The following is a 20,524-nucleotide window of genomic DNA, read 5'->3' as shown; positions in this document are numbered from 1 at the left end:
TTTAATTTTATTTTGTTTTTCACCAATTAAGGCTCTACAAGTTATGAAGTACCTACCTTTATATATTTTTTAACAAAAAAATATTTTAATTGTTATTTTAAAAATTGGAACTGACATCTCAAGGATTCAGGTATAATTGGATAACTTACTTGTTTTTTTTTAATATCATTCAAGTGTAGCAATAATTTGCTATCATTATTCTGATGTGTCTTTTAAATTTACTTTCATCTACACAAATCCCACAGTTATAATATAATACTAACTCCCTTTTTGGGGGCTTTTACACATAAATAGTAAAAATAATGAAATATTTACTTTACATAATTGCCTGAGTGAAAATCATTCGTATTTGAAGATGTCCACAGACTTGGTGTAATTAATTCCTCCATAAATATTCCTGGCAAAGAGGAACACATGGTATTGAGACCCAAAATTTTAGCACTGAAATAAATTCAGACTTCTAGTAATGTGTGGTGGAATCTGAAAGCTTATCGGATGATGTCAATCTCGTTTCTTTTACTAACGAAATAACATATTGAAATGAACATAATTTTTGACAATCTCGATGTTCATAAAACTTTAAATTTGGGCAACAGAAATGCTCCTCCCTTGGATCGAATAGAAAGCAATAGAAATCCATTAAATGAAAGAACTGTCTGCTGTCCAACTTAAAACTTTACAAGCCATTTTTGATCCACCTTTTTGTGTTCTGCCTAGAGAAGCGTTCGGCAATTATTTTAATGTGTATATGTTCACATTTATACGTAGAATTGGTATACATTATGTATTTATTGTGTTTGAGGATTGTACAGGGGAGTGTCACAATTAAGGTAATGTAATGGAGATAACGGGCAGGAAAACAGTATATTATTTTCTCTCTCGGGAATGCACCAGAGCGTGTCTAGTTGTCCCATGTTTATACAGTTCAAAGTCGCTAGACGCTTTATTTATAATAAGATAATACGAAAAACAAAACGAGATAAATTTACCTAAATGAGAGGATGTTTTAGAATATGAGATGATGATACTTAAAATCATTTAAAAATAACTGGTTACTCTGACAATTATTGTCAGAGTATTACCTATTAAAGATAACTACGCTCTTTAAGTCAACCTGTAATTTGATACAATCACTTAAGTTATTTTTGTGATGTTTTCGTATTCTTATTTTTATAAATTTAATATTATGCACAAATTAATACACAACATAATACGGGCGTCAGGCATGTGCCTAGTGTGGTAGTCGAAATATATATATATATTTTTATTTTATTTTTTGTAGAGAGAAAAACAGCTTTGAAAGATTTTAGATTTAAAAAAAAACTTTTTACAGAAACTTATATGAGTAAAATATAGTCTAGTATACTCGCAGACTAGATCTACCCACTTCCCCTTAATCCCGCCATCCCATTCCCATAGGCTATGGTAACTCTTTTTTTCTTCTTTTTTAATCACCAATAATTAATAAACATCAGTGAAACCTATTATTTGTTCAATTATTATACATATTGTACCATACCTTCCAAACATTGATAAATGTTGGTTTGCCAATTAATAATAAAAAAGATTTAATAAAATAATATAAAATAAACACATTTTTGGCGTTTACTGAATGTCCCCAAAAAACTATTTTATATAATCATTGAATAAACATTTTTATAATATTTTTTCGTGTACTTCTTACTGTAAATAAACTGCAGTCACTTGTAAATTACCTATTATCAACTGGTATTTTATGCCATCTGCACTTTTAAAACTGGTTTATTTATTTTTTTCTCTAATTTTTTTCACTTTTCTTATATTATCTATGTATATAGATTGAAAATTATACGTGAAATGAATTATATTATTTTTTAATTTGTTCGTTGTTGTTATTTAAACATTAAAAAATTCTGTTGGTGTTGTTTTTTAACGTGAATACCACGCAAGAGTCCCTACTGCCCCCAATCGTCTGGAGCCAGTGAACATTGCAAAAATGTTTATTGTCACTGTATTATCCAGTAAATCTTCTATTTTTGATTCTTTCCAGTTTATTTTATTTCCATGAGCGCTAAAGTAATTTTCTTTTCCAGCGCCAGGTTCGCGTTCAACCGTTGCATCGCACACGCCTCCCGCGTCAAGTGCACCCGCGACGGCGCTCTACTCCTGCGCCGAATCTCCGAGACGCTTTCGCAGGACAGCCGCTGCGAACACTTCCACAGCGCGCTGTGCTCGGCGGGAGGACTGAGGCTGTCTGGCATCCGCGTCCTGTTGCTGCACGTCATTGTACTTCTGCTGCTCAAAGCTCTGAATTAGGATATTCATTAGTATATTTGTGAAATCTTATTGCATGGACAGCGGAGACTAGATCACTGTAAACTATTTCTGTTAGATAAGGCCATTCTTCAACAGGGGTACGTATTAAGCAAGTATCCGATACTCGGTGATTCAAGTAGCTTGGCGAATATCGCCATATATATTCCTGCAAGTAGATTCTTGCACAGACACACGTTTCCAACATTTTGAAAATTCGTCGACGACGTCCGGCAAGGATGGCGTCACTTATATCAGACATTTTTTAGCTTTAGATATTTTTAGGAACGATACAGTTAATAAAGAATGACAGGATATAAAAATTACAACTTCAGCAACCTAATTGGTTGAGTTTGTTTGTTGAGTTAATAAAGGCACGCATTATGGTAAACGTCGAGGAAATTTTGTCGTGTTTTTACAAAGCATTATGTTTTGGACATTTCGAGAATTTAACAAGTTGACTGATTGCAACACGGGTCTTGTGATTTCAGTAGCATCAAGTTGCGGGATAAGTCGATTGCGATGTGAGTACACAACATGAGTATCGGACACTTGCGTATCCCTGTGAAATAATGGTCTAAATAGTTTTTGAGGAGAAGGTTACAAAAGATCGGTGTGGATATATGGATGCTGTGATGGCAATAATATATGGTAGACAAACGAAATAGTAACAACATTCTGATCATTGTTGATAAAAATACCGTTTTATTACAGACGTTGTACCCACATGGACACGATGCGTTGGGTGGGTCAAAAAGACTTCGTGTAATTGCGGTGCAGATGTAGTCAATAGATAAATGTCCGCATGATTCAATGAACCAAAGAGATACAAAGTCTGGCTTAGGGATCGTGCTATCATTCTTTGACTAGGCCAATATGCGATAAACGTACACAACCGCAATAACCGTTAAATCTAATATGCAGTATTACGAAAATGCATTTTTACAGGATGTTGTAATTAACTTTAAAAGATGATAACTCGCATAGTCAGATAAATTATAGAAGTTTATTTATGAAATTATGAAAACTTGAGTTCGAAATCATAACTTATTGCCATCTCAGGACTGACAGGGGTATTATTATTTATTACCAATGTAAATAAGGTTATTAAAGGAACAGATTTGACCACAGCGTGAACACGCAAGATATGATGTATCGATCACTATATTTATATATTTTGTGTGATAGGATACAGTTAAGTTTAATTGAGTTTAAAAACATTGTAATTTATGATATATCAATGTAAATAAGTTCTTATATGTAAACCACAGAGAGTTGATACCACCCGAAAAGCGCAAAATGGTATCTACAACCAGTGGCGTGAAGTTCATAAAATGATGTAAAGCTGTGCCTACCCTAAGAAATCGAACCTTACAAAGAAAATAGAATAATATTTAAAATGCATCAAATTTCTGATCAAAAAGGATATTTTCTTGGATTTAGTAACACGTATAAGCGCATTTATTTAATTGGCTACAATAAGATAAAAAGTACCCAAATAGCGGAATATGATAAAAAGTACCCAAATTTAAAACATTCAATGCGCATTAATTCATACCCAAACTCGAAAAACTATCATTCACAGTCATCTTTAGCAAACTCGCCATGCAATGGTACTAACAGACTTATGCGATCTTTTTCTTAACCCTTTAAGACCTAGTGGTACCTTATTCAAATAAATACTTATTCTACGTAACTGGTAAAAAAACTATTATATTTGTAAGAGATATCATAAAATATTTTTTATTATTCACCAGTTTTAACTCATGTCTCAAAAGGTTAAGAATAAACTAGAATGAAATCCCTCGTTGCATTCAAGCGAATTCATCATAAAATTGTTTTTAGCCAACTGGTGTCACATTAAAGATTTGTGGTGATGCTATTACTCGCTATATTATCAAGGTCGGATCACTTCAGTCATACGAGATTTCAGGATGAATCGTGTTTAAGTGGATTTTCTTTGACGATATTAGCATTATAGGGTATTCAAAGTGATGATATTTGTTGTAATATATTTTGTTGGCTGTGCCAATATTATAACAATGGACTTCACTATCAAATTTGATTACTTAGTTTATTGTTAACCTAGCACAGAGATTACGGATGCGTGTTTAATTGTTTACTAGTTGAGAGCTGGTATTTAAGATAGAGATGAAACAAATACATGGGATTTTATACTACTATAATATATCTGTCTCGCTCTACACTGACAGAGTTTAACAGCTGACTTTATCGTCCCATGGAATTCAAGGGAATGATTTCAATCATCGAAAAAAGCGTTACATATTTAATGAAAGTAAAAGTGAAAAATAGACTATGATATATTTCTGCGTTTGACCATTGTATATTAGATACATGCACTAGGTTTGTAAGTAATGATAATATAATGTATGATTCAATTAATTATTTGTTTAATTCGTCACCAAATTTTGAATTTTTTTCACACGTTAGTTACAAATCAAGAGTTTATTATTATGATGGTAGATTTATATTTGCTTTGAAAGATTCATGAATTTGAATAAGGAACTTCAGTGAAATCAAATATTATAGATTCAAATATATAATTATTCATATACTGATTGACCAACGCTGATTCTCAATTCATAAATTTCATGACCTTCAATGAATCGTCATATAAACATTACTAAAACAAATAGGGATTTAAACGCCCCGTGATTGGTCGGCGGGTTCTTGCAGAAGTTAGACCGATTCCTGACGGGTCGGTAGGAATCGTGCCTACTGGGCTTTCACATAAAGATCATAAAATGAATTAAAAACAATAGTATAACATAAACAGAAAACGTTTAATTTATTATCACACTAAGTTTAAAAAACTCTTGAATATAAGTTTAATAATAAATAAATAAAATATAAGCAAACCGGTTTTAATTAACTTGACTTTTTCCCCTCTGTATTTTTTTAAATTACGTTGATTTTCCATCAAGTCTTCGCAGTATCAGAATCTTAGGAATTATGCAGAGTAGCATTACAATGGCCGAAATTTGATAATATGTACTATTTTGTAGGACCAAAATTTTGGTAACATTAAACATTTCAAACTGAATAAATGATTGTATACATGGTGTCCGGTGATAAAATGTGCAAGATTCGGGAGGGGAATATACATGATGGTAGAAGTAAAAAAGAAATATTACTTTTTTTCCCATACAAACATATTTTTCCCTAGAAGAATGCTGTTTTCTCAACACCATTTTTTTTTTACTATTGTACCTGAAAATTTTCTTTAAACGTAGAAATTTCGAAAAAATTGAAAAATGCTTTATTACTTGAACTATCATGTAGAATCACCCTGTGTATTTATGTACACAGTGTACACAGGTATCCGTCATACTATTTAAAATGTTAACATCTCCACAGTGTTTATTTCTGAGATAATTCTTCAATCTTATACAAATGTTTTACAGAATTACCTTCATTTAAGAAGAATCAAATGGAAGTAAGCTGTTTTGATTCGCACAAATAATTACTTAGGTCTTTCTTTTCAAGTCAAGCTTTTCCCGGTAGTACTTGCAAAATAATACTATATTATTTGTTAAGTAATGCTATACTTTTTCCTGCCAATAATTCTCATTTTTCAAAGTCTAACCTTCGGCATAAATAGCAAGAAATAGAATTCTTCTGACAGAGAGTTTAGTATTTTTCCACGTAAGTAAATCAGGCTTAAGTCAAGATGAAAAAAACACAATTATTTTCTTCAAACTAACAATCAATATACAGAATCAAGGGCATATCGATGAATCGCAGAAGTATTGCTTCTATTTCGTTTCTGTATTTTTATTTTGTATAGACCCATGTATTAGCATAAAAAGTTTTATATTTTCATATGACATATTGGCCTCCAAGGTCGAGGGCTAATGCTCTCGGCTAGCAAGCTGGAGGTTGGGTGTTCCAGTACCGGCGTATGCAAGTAAATTTGTTTGATTAATTTGTGTTATTAAACAAATTACTTATTTAAAATAATATATAGTTTATTTGCGGGAACTTATATTTAATTTGAGATTTGTTAATTTCATACTGACCCGTTTAGGAATGACCATACTATTAACCGACAAAACCGAGGTACATATTACGTAATGCGGTACCTCTTTAGATTTCGGTCGTTTTGGCGGGCATAGAAAAATTGAAACTTTAAAAAATATTTTTTTTTTACCATAATTTTGTTTAGATATTGTTAGAAACTAAAAAAATTGGATGGAGTTCCTTATTGTCAATTTTGAAGAATTTAATTTAAATTGTAGAAATTCTACATTATAATTGGACACTTTTAAACTTGTATTCATCTTACGACGTTCATTATTAATCAAACCAGTTTGCTTAATAATGAATAGTATATTTGCGGAAACTTCTAGTGTGGAAGCTACTCTGAGTATCTCCTTGTCGTAAGACCACCATTCGGAATTTAAACGTTGTTTAAAATGGCTTTGGCTGTGTTTGGTGATCAGATCTAATAGCCGGGTAATTCCCACCTTCCTCTTCTCCATCTCTTTCTCTCTCCACTGCCTTCATCCTCACAACATACCCCAATTGGGGATGCCATATTCTCACTGGCTCCAGACGTTAGGAACAGTTGGTGGTGCAGTTACATTAATCTTAAATAATTGGATTCTACTATTTCGATATGAGTTAGGCAGACAATAAAATCAACAAAATCCGAAGAAAGGTAGACAATTTCGTGTTTTTTTGAATTTTCGACAACTTTTCTTTGCGTTTGACGTTCGGGATCAAAAATTTGAAATAATTACTGGGCTAATATCATAAACAATTTACCAAAATCATAACAAGCGGATCTGACGCAAGGTCTGATGTACACGGTTACTGGAGTATATGTAATATTGATGAAATTTTAAATTGAGAAAAAAATACACTTTTACGATACGAGATTATTTTGTCCCCTTCCTATTTCCATCAAAGACTTAAAACATGAAAAGTATTATTGATAAATTCTGTGGAAAGAACGATTAAAAATTAAAGATTAAAGAAAAATCTAAGAAATCCTGAATAAAGAAACTTTTGTGTTTAAATTTAATTATGTTATTTTCAGTTAACCAAAAAAAAATCATTAATTGGAGTATCAACATTCGATGTAATAATACTCCCGCATTTAAGCTCAGGATATTTTTCTAAAAAACACTGTTCTAGGAATTACAGAAAAAAGAATTTTGTTTATCGGAAAAGTGGATGGTTTTAATACCCATTTTCATAACATCTAAGGAGTTCATTAAAATTTATAACTGTTATTTAATGGTAAAAAACCAAAAAGAACACGAAAAAAGACTTAGGTGTTTTTCACATATTTTTTTCTTTTTACTTAAAAAGTAATCAGTTTAATCTTTACTTATTTTTCAACCATAATACAAACAATACCAACACAAAGCATTTTAAATTAAATTACCTTCTTTGACTTTTAAAAGCACATTCTTATAATTTTTGTCAGTGGTTTTAGTGAGACTCTTCCAGTGAATTCTTTTATTTAGAAGAAAATATGCTGGATTAAATTTCATTTTATACCTAGCCTAGCAGAAGCTTAATCGAAATCATAGACATGTTATAAAATTACCACAATACCCACGTAGAGGCTTTGGCTATGTTGGATTTATGTTTACCTACCTACACTATAACCTTGTTTTTTTGTATGATAACTGTTCCAAATCACTCGAACGATTTTTGCCATATTATGCCAAGTTTGCAAAACACTTTAAGCGATCGTTTGCCAAAATGTGCCAAATTTACCGAACCTAAAAATATGAAATATACGTAGAAATCTAGATGAATTCATTGGCTTTAAACCGAAGTAAGCAGTTTTATATATTTCGATATTAATATTTTGAAAAATTTTATTAATTAAATAATATTGTAAACATATATATGACACCAATCTCTCGAGTGGATAACATGGTATCAAAAACCTCCGATAAAAATAATGAAATAACGAAATGACAACGTTAATACTGTGAACAATGATTTAGTATTTTTTGAGCGATATTAATACAAATTAAAAAATTTTGGTGGTAAAGAATTTATTTACACGAGCTTGGAATGAATTTATTTTCTGTCTTGATTTTTTTCTTTATAAAAGGTATAAAAATGTGTAAAAATAATTTAAAATGGCTATAAACGAAATGAACTTTGATTCCTTTGACCTTCAAACTGTAATCAGGTTCTGGTTTGAATTAATAATGAAAATATATTTTTTAATTTTCACGAAAATGCGTAATATTTAAGAGTGCTGATGAGGAATAAATATTTAATATTTTTATTTTTCAAACTGCTGGCATTTGCGAGTCAATTATATTGCATAGGTTTGCAATATTGCTTTGTTTCCTCTTTAAAAAAAGTCATTATCCATCGCTGGGTAAATATTTATAACCGCTGAGTTCACAAGTTTTGATACATATTAATTTAACAAACAATTTCCATTAGTGGCATTTGCATATAAAATACTAATAAGTATAAGGCAAAAATGTTCCCATTTTGAAAATGGTTGAATTAATTCACTTCGGTACTTTTTATTGGATTTGCTCCACACGGGAGGCCCTGGTGAAATTAATTTCCCTCGAGTCCTGTGTTATCTTTGGGGATGCTGTGTTGAGGTTCTTTTGAAGTAAAGGCGACGAATTACTGGAAAGACGGAGGGCAGACGCATCCGGGCACACATGCTTAGTCAGTAAAATTAACCACTTGGCGTGACCTATGTGGGAAAGAACCTGGGTATTATGAAAATTCTTTGAGGAATGGAACGAATTAAAGTCTGATGAATAGTGGTTTTAGGGATAGAATTGTTTTAGTGATAAAATCACGTCGAGTTGAAAATTGTAAAGAATTAAATTTTCGATAGAAGAGTAATATCGTCACCTTAAAGCAATAGTGGGATATCTTAAAAAATGCTGTTCTGAGATAATAGGACTTTTAGGTTTGCGTGAGCTCTAGCAGCATCAAATTAACTAACCTTGCAGATTAATGATATGGTATAAGGGGGGTAAATTATTTAACGTCAACACAAAATTGTTATAATAGAAAAATAATTAATTTTTTCATACTAATTTTGACAAAGTATACGTAAATCTGGAAATATCTAACTGTTGCGTGGAGTGTTTGGTAATCATCTCAAATTATCTCAGTGTAGCATAGTAATAATATTACGAGTTTAGATGGATAAATGAATTAATAATTATTTCTCGAAAGATTTTTTCAATGTGGACGACTGTTTCAGGCTAATAATTATTGCTTAAAATAGTTAATAATTCGTATTTCTGCATGTTTTTCACTGCTGTTTATAATCATAAATACATTTTCAACAGTACACACCCACTCACTCCTATAGTTTGTCAATACGACAATTGTATGGGAGTAAGGTGGAATAAAATAGAAAAAATATATATTTGTGCTTATAAATTTATTTAGAAGCGTGATATAATGTATGTAACAAAAATAACAGAAAACCTTAAGAATAAAAGTATGTAACAAAATTAACAGAAAACCTTTAGAATAAAAAGTATGTAAATTTTTTTACAGAAAACTTTAAGAACAAAAAAATAAAACAAATATGTGTCGATTCCCTGGAAACCTACAATGAACCTTCATCGTTATTTTTTCTTGTTTACGCGGTCTGTATTAGCAGTATTAATTAATTAAAAAAAATTATGAGGTTTTTTTGTATAACACCACTTTGGCAAAGAAATAAGAAATCACGATTTTTATTCGGTGGAATTGTAGGTGGAACTGTATAAGCTGGTCCTAGAATTATACTATTCTCATTCCGAACATTCTTTAGTCGCTCTCTCACATCTCACATTAATACTGTGATTAAATGGATCCTCGGTGTAGGTGCTTTTGTATTTGATAACTGACGGTTCATCTTTAGTGATCTGTAAAATCTTAACTTTATTCAAAATACATTTATTTTTGTCCATGTTTATTGAGAAAATTTTTCCAGTCTTCTCACATACCTTCTTCCAGTCAATGAAGTCCGTTGTTTCCATTTCTGTTAATTTATAACGAGGTTCATTCTTCTTGGAACACTTTATGACCATCGCTAACTCCATTGGAATAAATATTAGGCCTTGTTTTAAAACCCTGACCTTTTCTCTGTCGATGCAATAATGAATGGAGTGCCCAAAAATTAGATATTTATGGGTAATGATTTGAATATCAAGTGTTCATAGTGCATGCATGTACATGGAAAATAAAAAATTGTTTTTATTCTGTGCCACACAGTTATCAGAATAAAAGATCACTTCCCGTTTCCCTTGGCAAAGGTCTTTTAAAAATGTGTACACGCAGGTAGACATTTCAATTACGCCTCTTTTAGCTACACCCTCATGCCGCATGTAACCATGGCCCTGTCGTGTTTTGGTACCTATTGTAAATACAGAAGTTACAACGTTTAACATGCTCTTATAAAAAATAGATATATTGCCATTCGGCAACGGCACAGCAGCTTGAAGGTTCTTTTTTGGTTTAAAAAAAAATATATTGAATTTAGTATTGAATATTTTCCTGTATGTAGAGTGTGTAACATAGAGATTACCTACCGAGACACACTTCTATTTGTACAAATCGTACATCTTTTGGATATTTGGAGATCCGAGCTGATCCTGCACGACAATAGTGCGATTCCACTCTACTAAACCTGTTGATGTGATTCATAACACCATCAACTAAATCATCCTTTTGCAGGAAGCTCTCTGTTTTCTTTTTTAATGCAGCGCTTATGGTATTATTGCTTATATCTAAGGTTGCCATAAAAAAATCTTACATACACGTATGTTATGTCCATCTCTCTCAAAATAATAACCACTATTAGCTAGCATTCATGGAATCATAAATATTAAAATATTTTAATCGATTAACTTCCAAAACAGATTCAGAACATTTGTATTTACAATTAGTACACAGTACAGGCTTAATTTGTTTTGCTCTGCATACCTTTCCTGACTTTGCTACATACTCCTGACCAGTATTCACCTTCAGTTTCTTTATGTTTCTCTTCCAAGATCACCCAACTTCTTGAAAACTATAGAGCTACAGTGAGACAATGAATTTATTTCAGTATTTTAAACGACCTTTTGAAAGCAACAGTGGGACAACATCAATATCTCAGTGTTGCTCTGAGTGACCGAACATTTCAATACTGAGATTTTAATTGTAACACTGGCTTTTTTTTTACAAAATATCCCAGTTATGCATTATGTAGAGCTCACAATTTTACATCGAACTGCATACTTATCTCAAAAGTGTATTTTTCGAAGATATCCCACTATTGCTTTAAGGTGACGATATTTTAAATAATATTATAAAATATCGATCTTCTTACTAATTAGATTATTAGACTGGTTTAAGACCGTTTTAACCAAACCAACGCCCTGGTAATATGTGAAGTTTTTTTACTGTTCTTACCTTAGGCTAGCATTACACTTGTAAGTTTTTTCGTAAATTTACGACTTCTAGCCAATGGGCGCATTGGATTTTCAAAATGCAAGATGCCCATTGGCTAGAAGTCGTAAATTTACGAAAAAACTTACAAGTGTAATGCTAGCCTTACACGCGGCGTAATATTTACACCAGGTCAAGGCTGTGAATGTTTTCAAAAAACAATAAAAAATATTATCTGCCAATGTGGCAGACAGTTATCAAACTTTAATTAACTTAATTGTGGTCAAATGTGAGATAAACCAGCTATTTATTCATGGGGACGATTATTACATATTTTTTTAAGGTTTTTGCATTCATTGAGAAAGTGGTATTAGTATTATAAAATTAATTTTGTAAAATAATCATTGTAAATTTAAAATCGGTGTTTTATTTAGATTTATAATTGTCTTCAATAATTATAAGCACCTACTTTTTAAAGTTTGGTCCAGCTTTATCAATATTGTGTATTTTTCTCGAGAAGAAAAAATCCACGAAATTCAATTATTTATATAACGTAAACGTAAATATGTGTCTTTTGGTTTAACCTTATTAGAAGAAGTAATTTTAAAATTGGTTTTCAAAACAATTATTCTCATAACACTATTCTTTGAAATTTTTAGAATCAAAATAGAAAAAATATATTATGTACATTAAATTTACTTTTTAAACGATGTAGTAAAATAATAAATGGGTATTTCAGTTAAATATTATTTTAAAAATAGATCATGAAAGGGGTTTTTAAAGTAATTGAACTAAAAGTTAGTTAAAACCCTCGAAGAATAGAAGCAGAACATTCAATGTGTCTAAAATTTAGTGCAATTTGTTTGTAATTCTCACTAATCAGGTAGTTCTAAGTCAAATTGTAAACGAACAAATAAATATAATATTATTTATATTTATTTTAGTTTGACCATAAGATATTTTAATTTAACTTATTGCCCTTTTAATTAAACTGTATTATATATTTATAGTGATTTATTTATCAACGTATATATGTAAATAAAATATTAATTTTTGGTATTTATCAAAATCTATGTACTATCGTTTTGTACCCATAAATTTAGAAAATAAATTAATGTTTCAAATAAAAAAATTGTGTGTATTATTTTCATAAATCAACCCGCTTTTGTCAATTTACTCAAAAAAATATGTCTTTTGCTAACTTTCAAAGAGAAAACCATTCATTTGAAAAAGCTTATTTAAATACTATTTGAAGTCTCCGGCGTTGCCCGGGCCTGCTGTTTTGTTAGTGTGCATAGATTAATCAAACTTGGAATAACGCTGTAGTTTGTATAAAAATCAAACAAATGACCGCCCGCCTGCCACAGACAATCATTTTTATTTAAATATAGATTTTTTTCTTTCCAAAAAAGAGTAATTCTTACAACAAAACATCTTAGGAATCTTTGTTCTCTCTTGGGACATGATTACATTACTGAAATATTTAGCAACAAGAAGCGTATGTTTTGTGACTCATGGATTTCTAACAAACTCTATGTCTTGAACAAAACACTTGAACTGTCAACATGATAGATTAACAATGGACTCCGTTATCTTAATTAGCAGGTGGTTGGAATAATCTGGACCCTGACCTTGAGGTGCCCACCTTATTATCTACTCGGTGTCTACAATACTCGACAGCTAACACCATCTACGAGTAACCTTGGATATTAATAAAGAGCTATCTATGGGTGAGTTCATACACTAATATTGTACTGGACGGGAGTCCGCACAAGACTGTAGATTTAGGCGCCGGGTCCAAACCGTTTCTTCAACCGATGAGAATGCTCCTTTACGGCCGATGATGATGATAGTAGAAATATTTGATGATGAAATCTGCCTCCCGCACCCAGGCTTGGTGAATGTTGGGCACTGGGTGTGCTGTCGTCTCTGCTCGCTTCTGGCGTTGGCGGTTTTCCAGAGGAGGGGCAGGAGCTGGTCTTGAAGAGGTAACACCAGAAGGTTTGGAGCAGAAGACTTGGCGAGGTGAGGCAGATGGTGGGCAGGAGTCACTTGTAGATAATAAAACGCTTGGTTTCGGTGGTAAAGATGAACTAATTTTATTACTATATCATATTGTCACACTTTTGCGAGGTGCAGTCCAATCAAGGACTTTGTCTCGCGACCTGAGGGTAAGTCACCTGGGGGATGGTTTTTTTCTGCCCTAATGCTTGGGCTGCCTTGACAACTTGGGGGCTTTAAAATACTATGCTTTTTTGTATTTTATACTATATTTTTTGTATTTACGACTGAATTTTTTGTCGGTATTAGTTTAGGATTTAACTAATCGAATACTATATTTTTTGTATCGGTTGTACTTGAATGTTCTTTTTTTAGAGCCAGCATTAGGGTGGGTAGATGATGGATATTGGGTGGGGGTAGGAAGGGTTTTCGTAAGGGCTAGGTTTACCTAGGCACGAGATGCTAGGGTTCGGATGGGAGGTTAATTTTTTATAAAAAGGTATGGCTAAATCCACCATGTGTTTGCGGAGTGGGGGGATATTCGAGCCTTTATTAATTATGCTGTTACGTACGAACCAAGGGCTTTTGGTGTACCTTCTGAGTGAGGCATTCTGGAATTCTGGAATACCAGATCAAATACCTTATTTTATATACAACATTTCAAATCGAAATACGCACAAAACTCCTTGCTCGGGCGTATCTGCAAATCTTATAACGCCTTAAGCGATATTGACATTTTCCACAGTACCCTTAAATCGTTTAAAATCAAATTAACCTTACTATGTACCTAAGTTAAAAATATTACTTCTGTATTGTTTAGTATTCTCTTTTTAATCATTTTTTACACACACTATGTACTTTATTACTTGCTTTATTATATGTACTTAATTTCTAGCTTTATTATAAATGGAACTTAACTGGTTTAAATCATGTTCTATATTTTATGTTCAATTATTTTTTTTGTAAAACTGTATGTTTCCTAAATAAACTAAAATAAAAATAAAAAAATTGCTCGAGTCGCTTTGTGTTTCCGCTGGCCCATATAGGGCTAGCGTAGGTAATGATGGGGTGGATTTGGGATTTGTATATGAGGAGTTTATTGGATAGTGAGGTTTTTGAGTTTTTGTGTAGTAGTGGTGATAAAGCGCCGGCGGTTTGCCGGGCTTTTGTTAATGTGTTTTTGATGTGGGGTGACCAAGTTAATCTCCTGTCTAGTGTGACTCCAAGATATTTGGCGGTCTTTTGCCATGGTATGACTTGGCCGTACATCGTGATGGTCCCTCGCTGAGCTGTAGTTCGTCCTCTTCTGGAGAAGTAGACGGCTACGCTCTTTGAGGGATTGACGTCTATGCGCCAGCGGTCATACCACTCTTGGAGTCTGTTTACGTCTTGCTGAAGGCGATGTGTAACCATCCTGGGCGAACCGTGGGTAACCATGAGGGTTGAATCGTCGGCGTAGAGCATTACTTTTGAGTTTGGGTTGTCTGGGAGGGGGATATCATGAGTGTAAATGTTGAAGAGGGTGGGGGACAGCAAGGAGCCTTGGGGTACTCCTGCTGTCATGAAACGTGGGGATGAGATTGCATCGCGGTATCGCACTTGAAAAGTGCGGTGCCGAAGAAATGATTTTAATACACCAAGCAGTTGGGGATCTAAATCTGTTTGGTGGAGTTTGAGAAGTAGGCCGTTTATCCATACTTTATCGAAGGCTTTGGCTATATCCAGGAAAATGGCGCCTGTAGATCTATTGGAGTTGAAGCCACCGATGACTTGCTCGGTGACCCGTAGTAGTTGGTGGAGGGTTGAGTGCTGGGCTCTGAACCCGTGCTGTTCGTCGGGTAGTGTGGATTTTTCGTTAATGTGCTTGATGAGCCTAGTGAGGAGGATTTTTTCATAAATTTTCCCAATGTTGGAGAGGAGGCTGATTGGACGGTGGTTTTCGCAGAAAAGTGGATCTTTGCCCGGTTTGGGGAGTACTATGACGTGCGCGTGTTTCCAACTTTTTGGGAAATAGCGCAGTCTGAAAGCTGTATTAATAAGGTTGACTATGGCTAGGATGCCTTTTTGGGGGAGGGCTTTAAGAGCGAAGTTTGTGATTTCATCCGGGCCGGGGGCTTTTTTGTTTTTGCGGCCTTTTATGGCGCTGCGTACCTCGGCCGGGGTAGTGAAGTGGATGTTGTCAGGGGGGAGGGTGTCAAAAATGTGGTTTACGTTGCGGTTGACGTCGGCGATGTGGTCGGGATCTGCGTGTTTGTAACTGGGGCTAAACTGTTTTTCTAAACTGTCTGCGAAAGATTCGGCTTTGTCGAGTGCGTCAAAAACTAGTCCGTTTTCACCGTGTATTGGGTGGTTTGGGGTCGGTGTAGATTTTAATTGTCTTGATAAGCGCCAGAGGGAGCCGTCCTTTGGGTTAATTTCTTGTATTTTTTTGTTCCAGGATAAGTTTGTGTTTTCGGAGAGTCTTTGTCTAATTTGTTTTTGTAGTCTATTAATGGCAGTCTTTATTCTAGGGTCTGGAGTTCTAGTGAAGCGTCGTTTGAGAAAGTTTTTGTTGGAGATGAGGTCGGTTATGTCTTTTGGTAAGTCGTCGGTCGGGCTGTAGGGGAGGCGTACGGGTAAAGGTTTGGATGCGTCATTTATGGCGGTGCGTATTTTGAGGGCTAGATTGTCAACCGCAGAGTCAAGTTCGTCGGTGCTATTAATGTTTGATTTTATAGTGATGTTTTCGTCTACTTTCTGCATAAAGGCCGTCCAATCAGTTTTTTGTTTGGCTTTTGAGGGGGGGGGGGGTTGGTGAATTTATGTAGGGTTAACAGCACGGGGTTGTGGTCGGAGGAGAGTTCGTTAATGGTTTGTATGCTGTACGCCCAGGATGATTTGTGTATGAGGGCGATATCTAGTACGTCTGGGGTGTGGCCGTGTGACGGGAAATGTATGGGAGTCACGGGGCCGGCGACTACTAGATCGGGATGGGAAGCGGCGAATTTGTGAAGGATTCTTCCGTTTTTGTTGGTGCGCCTACTATTCCAGTCTGAGTGCTTCGAGTTGAAGTCTCCGGCTAGAATAGTAGGGGTTGGGCCATCAAGAAGCAACTCGAGGTCTTTAGGATCAATTTTTTTTTGGGGAGGGTTGTATATTGAGTTGATTCTTAATGGACCGGAAGATTTTGTGAAGATGGTAATGGAGGTGCTCTCTAGTGTAGAGAGGGTAGGTGTAGTATTGTGTTGGTGTGTGATTTTATTGTTCACGTAGATGGCTGTGCCACCACCTCGTGAGTGTAACCGGTCATTTTTGTACAGTGTGAAGTTGGCAATTTTTGGTGCTTGTGCGGCTGTGAAGTGTGTTTCGTTTATGAGTAGTATGTCTAATTTGTGTGTGTTGGTGAATAGGCGAGCTTCGAGCAGGTTTTTGTCGAAACCATTGGCATTCCAGAATGCCAAACGGAGCGCGTGGGGCTGGGTGGTGGTGTTAGCCATAATTTAATTTGAAAAAAGGGCAATAATCTGGGGGGCTGCAGAGAGCAGTATACTGATATAATCTGATGGATTTTGAGCTGAGAGAAATTTTGGTAAGAGGTCTGCGAGGAGTTCGCCGATTTTTTGTAAGTTTAATTTTTTAAGGAAATCTGTAAATGAGAAGGGTGCTGAGTTTATTGGGGGGGGGTGTTTGAAGAACCTGAGGGGTTGCGGGTGGGGGGCGGGTTCATGGACTGGGCGTAGGAGATGGAGGGGTTTGTGGGCTTGGATGTAAAGGTGACTTGTGGGTTTACCTCAGGTCGGCGAGCGTGGCGGGTGGAGGGTGCGGGGCGCTTTGGGCAGCCCTGGTAGTTAGCGGGGTGGGGTCCGCCGCAGTTTGTGCAAGTGGCGTCACCGTCCTCCCGCTTGTGGGAGCAGGTGGCTGAAAGGTGATTTTCGGGGCACTTAACGCAGCGGGGGGGCAGGTGACAGCCCCTCGCGGAGTGCCCGAAAAGCTGGCAGCGGTGGCACTGGGAGGGGGCGGTTTTCGGGTTTAGGTATTCCACCTTGATGCGTAGCTGGAAGAGTGTTTCCAGCTCGAATATTTTTCGTCCAGCTTCGCCGTGGTTTAACTGAACGAGGACCAAGGGGGCCGCAACTCTGTTGGGTCCTGAGCGCATGCGGGTGACGCTGATGACAGGGAGGTTGAGCTCTTCTAGCTCCTCTTTTATTTCCTCCGTGGGGGTAGACGGGGGTATCCCGCGCAGGACTGCTTTCGTCGTCTTGTCTTCATAGAGTTGGAAAGTGTGGAAGGGCACTTGGGATTCTTCGGGGAGGCGGGTGGCTGTGCGAAAGCTTGTGGAGTCTTCTGTGTTTAGAACGTAGCCTGTAGGGATTGCCTTCGAGTTGGCGACTTTCACACCGGCTGCCTGAAGTTTTTGGCGCATCGAGTTCCAGTTGGTAGTGGTTCTGATGATGATTGGAGGGATTTTTGCCTTGAAAACTTTCGGGGCGGCCGCGGCGGTGGGGTCTGAGTCTGTGGACTTTGAGCCTGCAGTCGTGATCGTGTCGCTTGTCGTTGAGGCTGGGGGTGCGAGGGCCTCAAAACGGTTTTAAGAAACGGATGCGACGGGAGAGATGGGGCGAGGGGAGTTTGCCTTCCTCCTTTTGTTATTTGTTTTCCCGTAGGGAGTGATCCAGGGTGGCGGCGGGAAGTTTGGATCCTGTTCGTAATCCTCCTGGGTGGTGACGGGCGAGGCCTGGGACGGGAAGAGGGAAGCTACGTCCCCGATGTTGAAGTCGTCTGCATTATTTTGATATATTGACGAGCTGGCGGTGGAGCGGGGGTCTTTTTGCGAGTAAGTAGTTTGTGTAACCCTTGTATTTGGCATTGAATTGAGGTACTCGATGAGAGTCTCCCTGGATGGGTTGAGATTCCTCAGGTCGGCCATTGTCTCTTCCATTATATTGAATTGTTGTTTATTTCACTTTTAAAGAAGAAAAATGATTCATGTAGCAACTAGAAATTTAAACTTTGTCTGATGACTCACTTATGGAAATAATAAAAAACATGTAACAATAATAATTCCTTTGAAAATTTCACTTAAAAACTGTTTTGTGGCACGGCCGCCGCGCGGTGGGCCGCGCGGTCGATTTTGTTTGGTTTCACTTGTTAATTGTTTGTATGGCACTTTATTGTTTTACACTAAATCACATGCCCTGCGGAACATGTAGACGGGGCACAAATACTTAAACTCTGCGTTTAAAGCGGCACAAACCACGAGAAAACTGTTGTCACTAATTTTATTTTATTATGTGGCTGCTTATATGCAATAAGCATGACTCGCACCCGACATTGGGCTGTGAGTAGAAAAGTGGTGGGGGATTCTATCCGCGCCAGTAATGTGTTTATATGCCCCGGCAAAATGTTGCATATTCATTTTGCCGGCAGCATGGTCGAAGGTAGTCGCTTGAATTTGCGAGTTAGAAAAGATTTTGAAGGCTTACAAGAATAACAATTACATAGTTTAAATGCATAGTAGTTATAAGAATGTGTATCTTGACAACTAGATTTTTTGTTTGTCAAGATACGATAAAAAATAAGAAAAAGTTTGTAAATAAAAGTGTAAAAATGATCTTGAGCGATCAAATTTGTAAAATATTGTAAAGTTAGCATTTTTCCCAGGTCCCCCGTAACATAGCGCTCAGAAAGAGATAAGATTCACTATGCTACGAGGTTCCTGGATTTTTGTACACGCAAAAAAGGTAAAAAACATTGTTCAAAAATGGTTATACATATATGTGAAAAACAGCTTTTTTTAGTATCTCCTCAGCGGTAATACATAGCAAATAGTGTTTATTTAACTACCGCCGAGGGGATGTACACGTAAAATACAGACATTTGCAATATTTAAAAATTGATTTTTTCTAGTAAATTTTACATAGAAAAAATGGAACATCGATCCGCTCGGCAATGGTAGACGCGCGATGCGGTATCAATGCCGTTCGGGGTCAAAGTTTTCAGGCCGCCTGGGCCGAAAATTGGAACAAAATGACCAGTGGCGGGGAGTGGTGATTTTGCCAGTGGCGTGGGGTAGGCACATTTTATAAATGTAAAACATTTTGTTATGAAATAAAATAATGTGGCCAACTACGTCCGTTACAAATATCAAGGATATTACAAAGTTATTTTTATAATGTAAAAAAATTAATCATGATTAAAAACGCCTCCATGGTCGAGGGGTAAAGCTCCCAACTAGCAAGCTGGATGTTGCGAGTTCAAATCCCGGGATGCGCAAGCAAATTTTATTTGATTACTATGTTTTATTTCACAAAAAATATAATTTGCAGCACGTTCCAGAGTGGATGATGCCATCAGTATCGCTCTGATGTAAGACTAAAATTCTAAATTGAAACGTTTCTTGAAATGGCTTTGGCCGTGTTTAGTGACCAGATCTGAGTAGCCAGATTTCTCCCTATCTTCCTGTTCCCATTCTCCTATCTCTTTCCACTACTTTCAGCCTAATAACATGCCCCAATTCGGGAAGCCGTTCTACTGGTTCCAGATGGTTAGGAGCCGTAGGCAGTCTTGTACAGTTTTACACAAAGAATAATTAATAATAATTACTATCATACTAACTAACCATCTCGCCGTTTCCCCACTTGGGTATGCAAAGAGGATGGACCGCCAAACAACTCGGTCTTGGCACACACTCCTTGCCTCATTCACATTCGTACATCACTAATTTTATGCTCTCCTGAATTATGAAAATACGTAGTAAGTATCCTTCGTACCATGGATATCACGTAACAAGTACCCACCTATTTTCGCCATGGTAAAAGACACAATTCGGAATCAGACCGTTGCTTTGAATGACTTAATC

The sequence above is a fragment of the Hesperophylax consimilis genome, chromosome 11 (genome assembly GCF_061612785.1).
Source record: "Hesperophylax consimilis isolate HC1 chromosome 11, BYU_Hcon_1.0, whole genome shotgun sequence".
NCBI lineage: Eukaryota > Metazoa > Arthropoda > Insecta > Trichoptera > Limnephilidae > Hesperophylax > Hesperophylax consimilis.
Note: the sequence above shows the minus strand (reverse complement) of the source record.